Raw genomic sequence first — 16,755 nt, forward strand, 5'->3', positions numbered from 1 at the left:
AAAAAAAGATAATACTGCTTCTGCTTCCATCATCAAAGGAGACATTGAAACTTCAGGCTACTACTGGAAATGGAGGCATCACCACCGCTGTGGTGGGGCCACAGTAACCCGGAATGGCTGCAGGCCTGGAAGCAGGGAGAGCGGATCGGATGCACATTACCTTGAATGAAGTTCCTGCTGGTTTTAGAGATAAGCAAAATTGTTACCTATTACTAAAGCTGTCGACTCATGGCTGGAGGTAGAAATCACTGCTTTAATGGAGTCCTAATGATCCTGCTACAAAGAATGAGAGAAAGAGAGTAATATTTAATAAAAGATGTGCTCACGGGAAGGTGCAGTCTGCCGGGCTATTTTCTGTTCTGTTTGTGTGTCTGTTGAAAGGAAACACATCGATGAATAAAGAAGGACAAGTTAAGGTCTTTGAATGGGTATGAATGGTGTAAACATTCAACAGAGCTTTTCATCCTCAGCACTCTTGTGCTTGCACTCTTGCTCAACAAATGACAGCATAGCTCTCTATATATAAACACTGAACAGCCTGCCGGGAGCCCTGATGTGCTTCTCCACAGGTACTCCCCCAGCCTCCCAAAGCACAGGTGGGCATCCAACAGCTTTCTCCCCTTGGCAGGAAGGACCTGCAGTGTGCCCAGGTGGCCAAGGAGGCCAACGGCATCCTGGCCTGTGTCAGAACTGGTGTGACCAGCAGGACCAGGGAAGTGATTGTCCCCTTGTACTTGGCACTGGTGAGCTGGCACCTTGAATATCGTCGTGTTCAGTTTTGGGTCCCTCACTTCAAGAAGGACATCGAGGTGCTGGAGTGTGTGCAGAGAGGGGCTACGAAGCTGGTGAAGGGCCTGGCACACAAGTCCTGTGAGGAGCGGCTGAGGGAATTGGGGTTGTTTAGCCTGGAGAAGGGGAGGCTGAGGGGAGACCTTATTGCTCTCTACAGCTACCTGAAAGGAGGTTGCAGCAAGGTGGGTGTGGGTCTCTTTTCTAACAAGTGATGGGATGTGAGGAAATGGCTTCAAGTTTGTCCAGGAGAGGTTTAGGTTGGACATCAGGAAGAATTTCTTGATGGAAAGGGTGGCCAAGCATTGGAATGGGCTGTCCAGGGAATGGTGGGGGTCCCCATCGCTGGAGGTATTTAAGAGATGTGTGGACGTGGCACTAAGGGACATGGTTTAGTGATGGGAATTGGTAGATCAAGTTAATGGCTGGACTTGATGATCTTGAAGTCCTTTCCAACCCAGTCAATTACATGATTCTATGATGGGTAGCACTTCTTCACCGGTGCAGGGAATGTCTCAGGAAGGTACTTTTCTGAGACATTTTTCACTCTTTTCTTTCAGGCTGAAGAGGTCTCAGAGCACCCCTCCTGTAAGCACACGCTGATCAATATTCCCTGTGAATTATCCCGGCTTGCACAGGCTCCCCCGGGCCTCAGCAACCTCATACAAGAGCAAAAGCTGTCTCGTACAGACTGCTCCTGCGAGCTACATTTTGAAAACCTGTCCAAGGAGATGATAAAACTCCCTCTCCTCCTCCCACCTTCCAATTCTAAAGAAGAAAAAACAAATGATTATGGTGGCAGCAAAGCAGCATTTTGAGAAAACAGCCCGTGAAAACAGCCCAAATCAGAGGGGTTTCAAATCCTAAAGCTCTGAACACCGTAGGATGTGTTTTGCTTCAGTGTCCAATCCTTCAGCCCTCTGAAAAGTGACAAGTAGCTGTGAGCCTCATCGCTCTCCCCGGGTGACTTCCATAAATAAGCGAGTGGGTAGCAGAGGAACAAGCTGAGCCGGACAGGAGCTCTCAGAGGCTTTCTCCGAGCATCGTGCACAGACAGTAAGCACCATCTGCTGGCTTCCTCCTGAAAAAGGAAAAGAGAATTTTTTTTGTCTGGTTGCACATCTCTGCAGCTGTTCTGCCCCCAGTTTCAGGGCAAACATAAAGAAACGGGTGCAACAACGACAGAATGGGTGATCCTCACCAGAGCAGGGCTGTCTGGGGAGCATCACTGACCCTGCTGGCAGATCGAGATAATGTAGGATAAAGAGAAGAAAGCTAAACTCAGTGAAAAATCACATGAATTTTATTAGCATTCAAACTGAGCAACACTAAAGACCTTTTCACCTGTTTTTGCACTGTATTCAAAACGTAAATGCTTACCTTGGGAGTTCTCCCACCAAGGGCATGAGCCAAATATCAACACAGCCCTAAAAAAAAAAGAAAAAGAAAGAAAGAAACAGCCAAGAAACATTTTGCAGAGAAATTCATTTTTCCTCCTCAAAGGCAGGTTTGCCCAAATAAGGATGTGGGGATTTGGCACACGTAGAGCAGGGCAGTATTTAGCAGATGGCTAATTCATGTTGTAGATACTCATTACCAAAGGACCAGCGATTAAGGCAGCGAGAGCTGAAGGCACACATCAGCTTCACAAAGCTGCTCAGCAATTTGCAAAGAGCAAGCCCAGAGTACCAATAAAAGCAATGAATACGTGAGAGTTGCCAGCTTCCAAACAACCAGCAGAGCCAGCCCCAGCCTGCAGAGCAAGACACAAAATGCCCTGAGGACAGATAATTCACGGGGAAGTCCAGATCCTGCTGGTCGTTGGGAGTTACAGACCTCTGGCCATTCAAGTGTGGCCCCACGGCATGGGAAGGGACAGGAACTGAGCTGCCCAAGACCCTGGGGATGAGCTGGGGGAGAGGAGAGCAGCAGGGGAGCCTCCAGGTGCTATCTGTCAAGAAGGGCTCCATCAGCACCAGGTGGGGAAATAAAAAGAGTTTGTCATGGCCTGAGTGCTGGAAACCCCACTTGTTCTGCCAGACAGGGAGAAAAGGGGAAGGATGCCCATCTTGCTAGCTCTATCCAAGGGATAGCTCTTCCTGAGAAGATGCTTTAATGCAATTTTGGAGCTGTCTCCTCAGACTATGTCTGCAATATGAAAATTGTGAGGTTTAGCTGTCTTGAGCCTACCATTGCTGTACTGATGGCAAGACAAAGTCCATTTGGTAACTTCTTCCTGATCAGGTTTGTCCTCCTAGGCAGTGGTGGGAAATGATGGCAGCAGAAATGAGAGACAGCTTAACACTCGGCATGTCTGGGGTCGAGTTGGTGGACTCATAGCACGAGATCTCTCACAGCTCCTTACATTCACAGTCTCTGGCTTATCCAGAACAAGATGAATGGCAAGTGCTGGAGGAAAACAGCTCATCCCAAACCTCTCAAACTTCTTCTTTCAGTCTCTAATCAGCCAATTAGACAACTTAATGGCAAATGCTAGCTATGTTCGTGTAGTCATAATGCACTGAGGATGCCTTACTCGGAACACGAATCAGTATTTCAGTGTCAATGCCAACATTCAGGTCACCTAATGTATCTTTAAGTACAACTTGACCCAACACGTATCTTTAAACATTATCTGTCAACAAACCCCAGCTTCATTAAAGTCTCTGCTAAAACATCCCCATCCCTTCATCGGTGTAGCTTCACAATAACATGTTCGATCATTGCAAGGCTGATGGCTTTATCATCCCACTAACCCAATCTTTTGTTTGGCAAAGGTCTCGCTTTTATTCCTGTTTGCAAATGAGTAATACTAAGCTTCCCAAGAGCTTAATTGCTTTTGTGTGCAATACTACAGCTTAATATGGGCAGTTGTTTGTAGGTACTTACTATATATCCTTGTAGTACCTGGTAATAAACATCATGTGCAAAATTAACTGCAACATGTCTTGTTAATTATAAAAGGTGCACTAAAGTGTATGTTTCATTTAACAAAATGATTAGTTATAAATATTTTAGTGCAACAGCGGGCTGTTCTGTACACTGCACAGTGGTAAACAGGGACATTTTACTGCAGTGGGTCCAGCCCTGCTTTTTGTCACCTGAAAGGGAGCAGGATTAAAGCTGTCCCTAATCGGCTTCCCCAGGATGGCCTGGCTCTTCCCAGGGACCGGGGTCAAGCCACTTCACCAGCTTGCATGGCTAGAAATTAAGCTCAAGGGGCTTGCACAAGTCCACACAGCATGTAAATGCATACGTATATAGCTATGCCTGAGTTGAAAGAAGACCATTTAATGTTTCTATAATATTTTGGAATCAAAACAAAAAGCCTCTCTCTGGGAGACGCAGCACTTTCCCCCCAGTAACCGCCCACAGGAAAAAGGAGCGAGTGGCTAGGTGTGAGGAAGTTTGGGGGCCAGCTGGCCAAGCTGTGTAGTCAATCAGTGTCATCTCTCATTTGCACTGAGCGTTTCTGGGTACCAAATACTTTGGAGGCAGGCTCTCCACAAGCATTAGTTGCCTTTCGTGTTCACTCACCGTCAAGGCCAGGATGCATCCCCATGCTACCATTTATGTCCGACTTCAAGCTGAGTAAACACCCAAGCATATCATAGGATCACAGAATCATTTAGGTTGGAAAAGACCTTCAAGATCACCAAGTCCAACCATCAACCCAGCCTACCAAGTCCCATCCCTTAGTGCCACGTCCACACATCTCCTGAATGCTTTCAGGGATGAGGACTCCACCACCACCCTGGGCAGCCCATTCCAATGCTTGACCACCCTCTCCATAAAGAAATTCTTCCTAATGTGCAATCTAAACCTCCCCTGGCACAACTTGAGACCATTTCCTTGTGTCCTATCACTTGTTGCCTAAGAAAAGTGGCCCACACCCACCTTGTTACAACCTCCTTTTGGTAGCTGCAGAGAGCAATGAGGTCTCCCCTCAGCCTCATCTTCTCCAGACTAAAGTGGCTAGAGCCATAAAATTAAGATTATAGCAAACAACCTTTTTAATGATACAGCTTTCTGCATCTAATGAGAGATTGTAGAAGAAGTATGTCATGGGACTATAACTGCTGTCAGAGCCAGAGATTTGCAACGGTGTGAATGGTGACACAGAAACAGGGGAGGAAGGTGTGCTGATGCAGAAGTGGGACTGGCAGCAGCAGCAGCCGTGCTCACCCGTCTTCTCCTAAATGGCAAGAGAAGACGTTGCCATCCCCACACTCCAAGGGACGACAAGGTGCTGCTGCCAAACCTGGGCTGTGGGAGTGGCTGCCCTCTGACACCTCCATGGACCTCAAACACCTTGCTGAGATCATAGGCAAGCGTTATGGGACCTTCCCCAGGCTGAGCACGGTGTAGACTGCATCCTATTAAATATATGGAGAATGAAGAGCCATTGTGCCCCACTGAGGACAAGACCTTTACTTGTTACCTGTAGCACTGACAGATCAATTATTCCACAATATCTTTTCTTATTGGTGGGGCTGACCTTTGTCTCCTGCCTTCATAAAGTCTCACTACTGCAATCAAGTGTAAGAAGATGGACCTGTGCAACTTTCCCTTGGGTACTTGTCTGAATTAGAGTTTATGCACCTCATTGTTTGCCTTAATGTGCTTTTTATTACTTCAGGGAAACCTTTTGCCTTTGCTAAAGTTTTGGTGTTCCTCACGTCCTCCTAGAGGTAAGACTTTCCAGATGCCGAAGGAGTACAACTCTTCTCCCAACCAATAAATGCCATTTTTTAAACCACCAGCAGCTCCCCATTACAGAACATCAGCAGCTACCATCCAAACATGATGTGCCCATGAACTGTGGCGGCAATGGATGCTTTTCTGCAAGGACCACTTTCCAGATGGGAGATGCTGGAGGAAATGAAAAGGGTAGGCATTTTCAGCAACATGAAGTGCCTCAGGGATTTCAGGTCCTCATGCAAGCAAGAGCAGCTACTGGGAACTGGGGATCTCAGATTGCATTTCCAGCAGCACCATGCTGCATGTGCACATACATTGCATGTACGCTACCGTGTACTTGCTGCATAGGAAGGATGATACCGTTCTGCAGATAGTTTTCTACTGTGATTTTATTGTAATTTAGATTCCCTCTGCAGCGTAACATATCACAGGTAGTGGGAAGAAACGCTCTTTTCTCATTATTAAAGTGATCAGTAATTTTTATAGCTTGTATAAGCTGATGTTTAGCTACCTAAAGGTTCACAGTATGAGATTGCCTGGATCAGGATACTGCTGCATTTGGAAGAAAAAAACGTACCTTTTTTGTGCTGGTCCCCCATCTGCAAAAAAATGGCATAAAACCTGGATTTTTGAAGTCTGTCTGGTGCAGAGGCATGCAAGCTCCCAACCATGCAGGGGGACACCAGACTGTGGGGCTGGGGATGTTGCTTGATCACTTTTCCCAAGGCTGTGGGGGCAAAGGCATTAGGATGGAGGGGTTCTTCCTAAATAAACCCACCTGATGAAGCACCTCATAGGAAGGGCTGAATCTAATCAAATTTGGGAGTGGTATGCTGAGGCTCAGGTGGTTGTTGGAAGACTGTCCATCCAGCATGTCCTGGTTGCAGTGCAGGGATAGGAGCAGGGACACTGGTGTGCATTATGCCTTTGGGTAGTTTGCGCCCAACTGGGGTTTCAGGATCATCTTCCTAAATTCTTGTTCAATTTGTACAAAACCCAGAAAGAAGCTAGGATCCTCTACCAAGCAAACTGTGAAATAGAATAAGAAGTGCATTTTACAGAAAAATTTTCATAAGAAAATTTGAATCCCATTTAACACTTTCTCTGTCTAATATACCATAAGCCATGACTTACATCCTACTAATGAGTTTCTGAGGCTGAGGTTCTCACTCCTGTTTTTGGATGGCTAAAAGATTTGTTCTCCAAGTTAGAGAAAAAGAAATTAAAAGAGCCCCAAAGCTGTTCCACATACACCCTCACCCACTGAATTCCCCCTGTCATAGCATGGTCTGTTTTCATGAAATGCCTTTCAACTCGCTCGTGACTCTGAAAAGTTTGGCTGATAGGACTTTGAGACAAATAAGCGAAGAGGAACTGTATTAGCATGCATTTTTTTCACAACAGATTTCTAGTCAGCTGGAAATAATGGGGTTTTCCAGTCTCAGTTTCAATATTGGTTTCTGGATGAGTACCAGAATTTCAGAAATGTGTCTTTTTTTTTTTTCTTCCTTTTTCCCTAACATGCATCAGATTAATCCAGCTAAGGGTTCGTTTTACATAAAAGTGCCGAACCCTTCATGACAGAGCAAAATGTGGCCCAAACACTGTTCTGTTCAGTTTTCAGAGTTATCCTACAATCCTGTTGTTTTCACTCAAGGCAAACAACCTTCCTTCCATCTTTCCACAACAAACAAGTAACCACTCTGGATACAAGCACAAATGATACATTTAAAATATATCATGAATTTGTTTCACTATTCCATATTTTTTGAATGCCTAATAATCTGTATTTCTGGAGAAATTCAGTGACTGGCCGCACAGAAGCTGTTGAATTATTTCTCCTGCCTGCAGGATTAGGTCCACGGAGCAGAGCCAGGTTTTAACAAACTGCTGTCTTGCTTCTCAAGCATTTTAAAATTGTATTTCACTTACTGTGCTATGTGGACTCATGCACTTCTTCATTATCTGCTTAAGCTTCTCTACACCCAATGATTTATTGTTCTTATTTTCCAGCTCCTGGCAGTAAAAGGACACATTGCTGAAAAAGATTGCATTTGGTTTGCTTAAAAATCATTCATTAGTAAGTGTGTTAATGTGACCCTACACTTCTGAAAAAAAAAGAATTGTCTAGAAATACAATAATTTTCTTAAATCCATGCTGAGTTCATTATTCTAGTAGGCAAGAAAATACAGCTTTGTATTAGCACCTTGGGATGGATCCTGTCACCTGACTCGGAGAAATTGTGACAACTGGGTTTAATCTCTCATGCTGCTTGCAGCCTGACTATACCATTTAATAAAATGCAAATCTGCTTGGCTACTGTTCAGTCATCTGGATACAGTGGTATCATTGCTGTTAAATAATGAAGGAAAACAAAAGCCAGGAAATATACCCAGGGCTTTCTCTGTGCTGGGAAACAAATTACGGTAATTTCAGGCTCCTTAGAAATACAGCTATTGTTGAGAAAAACATATTTTGCAGCTGGTGAGAAGTCTATATACGTATGTCAAATGGCTTTAAAAATCCCACGGACCAGGTTAAGTTATGGCTCTTGTGTGTACCAAGTATAACTGTGGGGCAATTTTTAATGGCTACCAAAAGGGGCCCTCTTGCCACCTCCAGGATCATAGAATCATTAAGGTTGGAAAAGCCCTCCAAGATCGTCTGGTCCAACCACCCCCCTACCACCAATGTCACCCACTAAACCATGTCCCCAGGCACCACGTCCAACCTTTCCTTGAACACCCCCAAGGACGGTGACCCCACCACCTCCCTGGGCAACCCGTCCCAGTGCCTGACTGCTCTTTCTGAGAAGAAATGTCTCCTCATTTCCAACCCGAACCTCCCCTGGCACAACTTGAGGCCATTCCCTCTAGTCCTGTCACTAGCTACCGTAATGGAGACCTCCATCACACCTCTCTGACAGAGAGGCCCCTCTGATAGAGCAGGTGTCTCCAAAAGGCACTCAGACCTGGAGGATCAAGATTTTGGCTGTAGAGTTGGATTAAGATTGCTGATAATCCACTTCTGGTCTTGAGAGAGGGGTAATGTGTTTGTGAGCCTATCTGAACAGAGGAGGCTGGCAAAGGGGGCCAGGATGGAGTGGCTGGTGCTGTTTGTCACCTGCCCGGGCAATGGATGGTGTGGGAAGGAAGGCAGCAATTCCCCTGAAGCCACTGTAGAGATGGATGTCCCCCGTGTCCTCCTGGGGCTTGTCAGGTGGAGGTGCAGAGCAACTTTCGCTCAGTGGCCAGCAGGTTAGCCACCTCCCTGTCTGAGCCCTGAGGGCCCTGAGGCATGATCACATCAGGTGGCCTAGAAAACAGTGCTGCCCGTGTATTATTTAAAGGGCCTCGCACTTGAATGCAGCCAGCGGGGAACTTTTGCTGCCCTGCCAGTGCTGGCAGCATCTGCAGAGCTGTCAGGGTGCTGCTGGGGGGGGGGGCTTCATCTGCACAGCCCCACTCATCTGCAGCCGGACCCATGCCTCCATGGCAAGCAATTTGCAGAGCCGTGAGCAGAGGAAGAGACCTCATCACCTCTCCTGCCCTCACCCACAGCCCCACCAAGCACCCCTCTGCACGACTCCGGCCCCTGGTCCCATGAACTGCAGCAGGAGAAAGGACGTGTTTTACAGTACTTTTGCAGCTTGGAGGGTGAGCAAAGGAATAGTGCTGCTTGTTCTACAGTGCCACATGCCCCCCTGTGCAGGCTGCCCAGCCTGCATCTGCCTCTCCTTCTCCGTGGGTGCCAGCTTTCCTCCTCCAGCAGAGATATTTCCTTCTGACAGCACTTGGCTCCTTCCCTGTTAGAGAAGCAGCTGTGACTCCGATCCCAGAGCACAGCTGCCATTTCTTTTCCGAAGCTTTTTCTTCATCCCGACAGCAGGAATCATACTGATGAAGAGTAAATCTATCAGCAGCAAAGAGCACACACCACCAGCATCTGTAGGCTGGATAACCACTGTAAGAAGGCTTCCCTCCCTCCACCTCCACCCGGACCAGCTAAGGGAACCCCTCTGGCACAGGGAGGCTGCAGCAGTGCAGGCATCACTTGCAGTGCTTGGCCCAGTCCCACCCAGTGCACCCAGTCACTGGGATTTACGGGTTTTGCTCTCTCTGGGCATTTGTTCTGATGCTTGTGTCTGGGGAGACCCAGACCAACCTTCCTGGTTGATTATAAGGCACTGGGCAGGGGAACATCTGGGTAACCACTTGGAAATGAGCTGCCTGTGTACAGAACATGCTCTGAAGACACTGCCAGGTCAAGCCATCAATAAAACATGCACATTTCAGAGACAGCGAATGACCGATGTCATATACTTCATAAATTCCAAGTTTTCCAATCCCAAAGATGATCAGATGTGATGATCGCAGTGAAGAATGTGCTGATTAGTAGCATTAAATAGAAATAAAATACACAACACATACAAAATGCTATCCCTGCTCCAGTCAACATGTGGTTCTGGCCATTTTTGTGTGTGATCCAAGCATGCATCTTTTTGATCAGTGCCACAATGAGAGAGAAAAATTTCCCTGACAACCATACCTGAAATGGAGAATTCAGTCTCTGAAGATCTTCTTTTGTTGCTCAGTTTTGCAAAGTAACAAAAGAAAGCAGGTGTCAAAAAAAAAAAAAAAAAAAAGCATCACCCACAGTGCTATTAGTCACACGCAGTAATGCTGTGCAATGAATTATTTAGGTGCCTGGAGTGCAGGCTTCTAGAAGGGGCAGATCTGAATTAATTAGCAGATACTTTTTGCCTTTTCCTGTCAGATTATTTTCTTAAACAAATTTACTGTACCTATGCAAAGAAGGTCCCATCTATCCAAGTCCCCTAAATAAAATCTTTCCTACACCTATTGAAAATAAATGAGGATTCAACACTATGAAGGGAGCAGTGCCTTCTCATTGCAAACTAAGGGTCTTCTCCTGATAGCTGCTGGGAGCTCTCTACAGCCTTTATTTTGCATGTAATTCCGAGTAAAATCAAGTGTGGATCTTGAGAAGCGAAATATTTTCTCTGCCTTTGAAGTCATCAAGGGAAAGTGCATGTGTCTATTTTTCCCCTCCTTTTGTTTGGATCAGGGAGACACGATGTTTGCTGCAAGTGCTCCAAATACCATTATTTATTCAGCAGAATGACAGACAACAGTTTTGAATTTCCAGAGAGCTGCATTTGTCAATAATTTACTGCATGGATAATGTTCCTTGAGCAGTAATAACCAAGAAGGTACTGCGATGGTAAGCAATGGAACAAGCAGCACTTCACTTCGTTATCAGTGTACTTACTCCGGGTGGTACTATTGGCACTAGAGCTGGGGTCTGACTGGGTGAACTGGACTCTGGGCACATCCTAAAAGAGAGGTGGGGGTGTGAGAGCAGCAAATGGACCAGCCACACATTTATATTAAGCACAGAAAAACTTTGGGAAGGGAATCGAGGAGGTGTAGATGCAAGTCTGCTTCGAACCCTTCCTCCTCCAGAGGCAGTCCAAAGAGTTGTGTGGACATCTCTGAGTGACCAGAGAGCCCAGCTCCCCCAGATCCAACCACGGCTTCTGCTGGTGAGACCTCCAGCTGGCTTCCCCATCAGCTCTTCCCAGCCCTTTTTGTCCCCACCACCACGCGAGAGGGGACAAAAGGTTCCTTTTTTCCAGAGCATGGGAAGGGAGAGGCTTCCCCTGCACTGGGAGCTCTCAGCCAGACTTGCCTTTAGCTCTGTTTCAAGCCCATTTTATAGCCGTCCCAGCACTGGCTGTTTGTCTTGCTGGTGCAGTCACAGGCTGGCTCCCTGACAGCTCTCTCTTGCACGTCCGGACTGTGACAAAGCACAAGGACAATCAGACAGACTCCACATGCCAGCAGAGACAATGCATATTCATGCAGTCATCATCATAAGAGCATGCAATGCTTAGCATTTATATTGAGGATTTTGCCTCCTGACTAGCAGGCATACATTAAAATCCTCATTCAGCTCCTGAATACCAATATCGGCCGCCAGTCTCCTTTTCTCTCCCCGTCCTGCTTTCCTGAAAGTGAATAAATAACAACAGGCTGATGAGAGAGAAGGCGTTTCTTTATTCAGAGTGCTCAGACATGTGGAAATCTGTTATTCACACCATACATGCCCAGGTCCTGCTTGCAGCCCCAAGTATTGCCATTCCCCTGTGTTCATGTTGCCGTGTCCTCACGGACACCCAGCCCTGCTCAGAAGACAAATCAGCCTACATTCACGGACAGAAATTTCCTCCGGTTAACTCAATCCTGTGTTTATCCTACACCTGTCTATCTGCTGCCAGAGCTTGCTCATCCTATTAGCTTTTCTTCGCTTCAGGCAATCCTGTACTCTCCAGCATCCCAATTCTCCTTCTGAAAGTGTTACCTGCCACCCACACATTCTTGTATTTTCTCCTCCATCCCTTGGAGGCTTAGTTCAGTCAGGAGAAAGAGAGTTTTCTCTCAGCTCCACACGTGATGGGTTCACTGTTGGCTTGTGGCCTGGCTGACACAGGCAGGAGCCTGGAAATGACTTGCCTGGGCAGCAGGCTTTGGTTTGGGCAGCTCATGGGATGAAGACGGAAGGTGTGAGCTCTCTGCCAGCTCAGATCTGCCTGTTGCAGAGCCAGGAGCTAGGACTGTTTGAAGTTTGACTTGGAAAGCCACTCAGATATGCTTTGGGCCAGCTCATACTCTACCTTCCACCTGAACAGCTACGTCTGTAATCCAGCAAGTCATAAACAGTTTGTTTTTCCCTACACTGTTGTGTAATTAAGTTATCCCAAACTGCTACTGACAGGGCCAAAGCGATGCTGAACGCTTGCACTTGCGTCTGTGTTTCCCCGAACCCAAGGCAGGTACTCCTCCACCACCCTCTCCACACCTCCTGCACCAGACTTTTGGGATAGGAGAGCCGTCCTCCCTCCTGCCATACCCGGAGCACGTCGCCTGCCTCCTGGGCTGGTTCCCAGCCTGCCTCCCTCAGCAGCCTGGGGAGGTGTCACTGGCAGTGCCAATAGTAGTGGTAGGAGTCCAACGTCTTAACTGCAGATGGGTGAAGAAATACACTTAGGGCACGTTTAAAATACTGCACCTCTCTGGAAGGGCAGAGGGAGCTCCAGCATGAAAAGCTCTCTGATGGCCCCTCTGCTCCACTGCTGTCTCCTGGCTCTGATCTGGGCCACTACAGCCTGCTCTTTTCCAGATGATGCCCGGGGACAGTCCAAAAGAGGACCTTTTCCAAAAGGGAACACGGACATCCTGCTTTCCTTTACAAACCCTACGTCAGCAGCCGGTGCTACTGCAGTGTTCATGTTTCCTCAGCAAAGTTACTTGAAGCTCTAGGTGCAAGAAGGACATGGCTGCAGCTAAGGATATGTTGGCTGGTAGGGACCTCTGGAGGGCTGTAGTCCAACGTCCTGCTCAAAGCAGGACTGTTACCACAGCTAGGCCATGCCAGCCTTGGCGTTATCTAGCCAAGTCTTGCAAATCTCCAAGGATGGGGATTCCCCTCTCTGCATAAGTGCTCCAGTAGCGTTGCACTGCTCTCCTGGTAAACATCTTATGTCCTACCTAAAAGTCCCATGCCACAAGTCATGGCTGTATATTATCCTGCAGGCTTTACTCAGATACCAGCTCTCTTCATCTGACTATCCCCTCTTTGCCAGGGTAAAATTCCCTGTTAATGCCCGCAGAGAGACTTTCTTGCTCTTCTTTTGAATGTTTAGCATTCGTGACTACACAGCACGGGCACAAAAAAGGTCATTATGTCCAAAGAGCTCACGTCTTGTTGCAAACCAATACTACCTTTACAAACCAGTATTACCTTCCCCCTACAACCTTAACCAGTTGAAAAAAAGCAGACTAAAACGTTAGGCTGCTGATGTGCCAAGAACACTCTCTGTGGTGTTCACTAGAATTGCCTTATTTATATTTCCTCCTTTACCACATTACATATACTTGCTTGTATTCATGTGTTTCATATATACCTATTACCTATTCTTCAGCTGTACACTCCCATGGTGTAGCTCATCACTTTCTGGGTTCGTGGAGTCACTGTCTCAGTGGGAACCTGGTTCAGAGTCAGGGCTCCCGCATGTCACAGCAGTTCCTGTTAACAGGAACATACTTAATACTGCGAACAACAGACCGATGCCCTGGTTGGGGCTTTCCAGCATGCGCCTTAGCTGAATCTGTGAAAAACACAGATAAAAGCAGATTTAAGGGAAGGAGAAAACTGTGCTATAAAATTCAATCCTGGAAAAGTCATTTTCAGACGACAATGATGCTCATGCTGCGAGATTACAGAAAATAATTGGTTTTGCCAGAAGAAAAGTCTGTGATTTTCAGGATGTTAGTAATCAAACACATTGTGTAACGGAGAATAATATGCATGTAGCTCAGATCCCTATAATCAGAAAACCACTTGTTTCTTCCAGGCTTCAGCATGCAGAAAAAAAAAGAAAAAAAATCCGTCACTGATACACACTTGAGTAGAGATTACGACTGGCAGAGCACTAACGATCCCTGCCTCCTGTAAATCCTGCCTGTGAGCATCCTTACGAAATGGTGCGACGGAGCAGTGATCCATATGGCAGGTGGTATTGCAGGTCACCCGTGAGACCATCCTGCAGCACAATGTCGTGGCTTGTCAGCATATGTGGGCTTGAAATGGTGAGGAGGTGCTTGGTTCATGCATTCCTGAGATTTTTTGTGTTATCTTTTGCAGCCACAGAGTGAGAATTATTTCTCCTAACACAGCAGCAGCGGGGGAGGAGATGGGGGAAGGCTGTACGTGACTGCCACGTTGAGCTGGTAGCGTGAAATACATGCACAAAGCTACAAGCAGGCCAAAAATTCTTGAGTCCCAAGCACTTTTCACTTCAAACTGGAATTTGTGTCGCATCCAGGGAGAAGCCAGTTACCAGAGACTGCCATAGCCAAGACAGAGCGGTAGCAGGTGCTTGTAATTTGTCTTTAGTTGGATGCTTTACTCCACTGTCTTAAGTGCCACAAAAAGCATGCAAGATAAAACAAGGCAGGAGAGCAAGGATGAGTGAACTTCTCTGCTTCTTTATTGCTGTGGACAGGGAAGTTAAAAGCAGAAAAGTGGAGGGGAAACATCTGCTGACAGCAGCTAAGGACACGTTGGCTACACAGTTCAGCCTTTGTGGGATGGTAAATCTGCTGAGCCTCAGAAATGGGCAGAAAGGGACCAGATTCAGCTCCAGATGTGGACACCTTGGGGTGTCATGACCTAAGGGTTACCCAGCCTGCAGGTATACAACAGGGTTTGCAAGATGCTGTAATATGCAAGGGCACAGAAGCTCTATTTCCTAAATTTCTCTATCACAGGTTACTACAAATTCCAACTATCAAGTAAGTATACCTATTATTGACAAAGCAAGTAGATATCAAACTATTCTGAATTATTACTAGGAATGAAAATATATATCTATATTATCAATAATGGCAGCAATCTGTAACATAGTAGCAAGTATATATATATACACAAATATTACAGGTTGCTGCAAACTTATCACTAGTGAGGTAGCAAAAATATTTATGATGGATTACTTATATGCATACGTATGTATATATATATATTATATATTTTTTTCAAAGTGCTACAGGTGCCAAGTACTATCAAAAAGATCCCAGAAGTGAGGTCAAACTGACCTCAGAAAAAGGTCAATGAGGACTGACCCCAGAAGTGGGCCCAGGAAGGGGACCAATAAAATAACGAAGTCTCACTTTGAAGATGATGCACATCATGGAATTCAGATCAGCCAGGTGAAAGTTCAATTTGTGTAGGGAAACCTGTAGTAAAAATAAAAAAAAAAAAAGTGTAGCGGAGGAAGTTCTAGAGAGGCTCCATTTTGGATAGAAAATGAGTCATTTTTATGTCACCGAGACATAAGACAGCATAGGACACCATCGCTTATAGCAGCCAATGGACACAGTTAGTTTCTGTTTTTCTCCTGAGGTAACTAATAGATGATGTTTCCTATTCTCTCACACAAAACTGTACTTTTCCCAGATTATTTCCTTTCTTTTCAGGCAGAACATTGAAGATCAGCTGATGTTTCCTGCTTTCTGAGGATGCTTTCCTTTTTCCAAACTATTTTCACCCATTCCAACAATAAGTTCCTTGGTTTTTCCCTTACCGATGGTACCTCCAGGGAGTCTCTGGTTCTCAGGCACCCAGCTGCACTTTGAGGAAGCCTTTATGGGTCACATTTATGGCTGCCAGAAGACTCCCATCAGGGGGTGTACCAACAAGGTGGTTGTCTGATGTCCTCCTACAGTCTGGTCAATGTGGCCACTCCCTGCACCCAGTGCACTACTCCTCTACAAGCCTTTCACAGCTTGCTTTCTTGGTCAAGCTCCATTAAACGCAGAGGTACTGGGGACGCACAGCAACATGTTGCCCATGGATGAGGTTTGGGATGAGGACACAGTTTTCTAAGTGATTCTGATCACTGAGGATGACTGGAGTCTGTAATTATGACCCATAAAGCACTGCTCCGTCACTTGAACGTTACTATCATAAACTATTAACATTTAGTCATGTTTCTGAATTTGTAAAATTGGGTAAGTCTTCTACAGGGAACTGATACCACAGAAGACAAATGGGTCACAAGGACCAGTGCCAGCTCTGTAAACTACCTGCCATCACTTACCCGTGCCAAGAGTTTATTCCTTCCTTTACAGCCTCCCCCCTCACCCATGAGCAATGTGCAGCTTTTCAGCATTTTTTCTTAGAAACTAGAGCAAGCATTCTTGCGGCAACCGATGCTCTAGAGAGAAGTTATCTGTGAGAATAGGAGCTCCGAAGCAGCAGCTGGTCTAACAAAACCATTCCAAAAACGTCATTTGCTGCAGAACCTGCATTTATATGCAAAAATGCACATGCAGAGAAGTGAATGTGCAAAGCTCCTCAACAGAGCATCTTCATGGGAGAGGGAAATTTCAGTTTCTGGAGAGCAAGAGTGGTGGCTTTGATTCCTTGACAGCCATAAACAGCTGCTGAGCAATGACGATCCCTGCCAACAAACGAGGAACTCCAGGGCTGAATCTGCACCCATTTGTGAACCAAATAAGAGAGATGGGAGAGGCTGAAATAAATGTGGGTATGTGGGGGGAATGGGAGGGAAGAACCATCTCTCTTACCTGTCAGGGTCAAACATTTCTAATCTGAGTATCTCTCTCATCTCTCAGGTTTCTGTGGGTTTACGTGGCAAGGTTTTGGTAGCAGGGGGCCAT

This window comes from Anser cygnoides, chromosome 1, assembly GCF_040182565.1.
Source record: "Anser cygnoides isolate HZ-2024a breed goose chromosome 1, Taihu_goose_T2T_genome, whole genome shotgun sequence".
Lineage (NCBI taxonomy): Eukaryota > Metazoa > Chordata > Aves > Anseriformes > Anatidae > Anser > Anser cygnoides.